Source organism: Tupaia chinensis, unplaced genomic scaffold (genome assembly GCF_000334495.1).
Source record: "Tupaia chinensis unplaced genomic scaffold, TupChi_1.0 Scaffold146623_1, whole genome shotgun sequence".
In the NCBI taxonomy this organism is placed as follows: Eukaryota; Metazoa; Chordata; class Mammalia; order Scandentia; family Tupaiidae; genus Tupaia; species Tupaia belangeri.
The window spans coordinates 1,526-2,956 of record NW_006206479.1 but is presented as its reverse complement, the minus strand read 5'-3'; the positions used below and the strand labels follow the sequence as shown (position 1 = coordinate 2,956).

Below are 1,431 nucleotides of genomic sequence, written 5' to 3'. Positions count from 1 at the left end.
AGGAAGGAAGGAAAAAAGGAAGGAAGGAAAAAAGAGGGGGAGGAGAAGGAGAAGGAGAAAGAGAAAGAGAAGGAGAAGAAGAAGAAGAAGAAGAAGAAGAAGAAGAAGGGAAGAAGAAGAAGGGAAGAAGAAGAAGAGGAAGAAAATACCTCTAAATACTATCAGTGCTTGTGAATGGTGTTTATCTGCCAGGGAAGAATAGGCTGGTCTGCAGCTTATGAAGATCTCATTTCTGTTTTCTGCAAAAGCATCATATAAAGACTTTAGACACTACATCCACATCATGATAGATAAAAAAGCTGGAGTCAGACATGGTCATCATGTTCAAATCAGACCGTAGAAAATGGGGAACAATTTGTTGGGCACTTTCTAATTTTGCCACATAGTGATCCAGCAAGTGAGCATAGACAAAAAGTAAGCCCAGAGATTACTGAAGTAAAAATCTTGCGGATCCCTGCCACGGCCTTACCATGTTGCTTGCAGCAGCAGCTGCTCCTCCCCAGTAGCCTCTCCCTACAGGTCCCTCCCTGCCTGCAGGAGAGAGAACGAGGTAGAGGGAAAAGCCACACTGCCAGCACCGGAGCCCTTTGCCTTGCCCTGCTGGCTCCTCACCCTCTGGGAGGAACACGGAGTTGGGATTTCAAAGATCTAGGAGTTATCCTCAAATATGTTGAGATGACATTTGAAGTTATATTAGAAGACAGGAGTCAACAAGAAAAAAGAAAAACATGTAAGATAATATCAGTGATACCTTAAAGAAATTGAAGATAACAGGTGTTGATAAGACTGAGAATAGTTTAGAAGGATGCTTAGATTGTCTGCTGCAAGCCCCGGGTCAGAATAGTGCAGAAACAAGTGGAAAGCTTCAAGAAAGTGGTATACTTCAGCTGTTTGAAAATCTATTGACTCCCCAGTCTCCCTGCACAGTCAAGGTAGCTAACTTCATAGCAGAAGTAGCCAAAAATGAATTTATGTGACTTCCATGTGTGGATGCTGGATTGATTTCACCACTGGTGCAGCTACTAAATAGCAAAGACCAGGAAGTGCTGCTTCAAATAGGCAGAGCCCTAGAAAGCATATGCTATGATAGCCATGAGGGCAGAAGTGCAGTTGGCCAAAGAGGTGGTGCACAGATTGTAATTATTTAAGGTCATTGTGCAGCGTAACAGATCCCGCCAATGAGAACCTCTTGACTGTTTTTGTGGCATGCTGATGAACTATAGCAACGAGAAAGATTCCCTCCAAGCTCAGCTTATCAATATGGGTGTCATTCCTACCAGTGAAATTACTGGGTATCCACTGCTAAAATGCAGCTCTTTCAGAAATGTGTCTTGTTTCCTTTGGTAATTTAGCAGAACTTGAGTCAAGTGAGGAACAGTTTGCCAGCACAAACATTGCTGAAGAGCTAGTAAAGTTCTTCAAGAAGCAAAT

General features: G+C 42.9%; 1 pseudogene; it reads left to right on the top strand.

The window, feature by feature from the left end:
* The first annotated feature begins 728 nt into the window (after window positions 1–728).
* LOC102492585 (rap1 GTPase-GDP dissociation stimulator 1 pseudogene) lies at window positions 729–1,425 on the top strand (annotated as a pseudogene).
* Window positions 1,426–1,431: the final 6 nt, after the last annotated feature.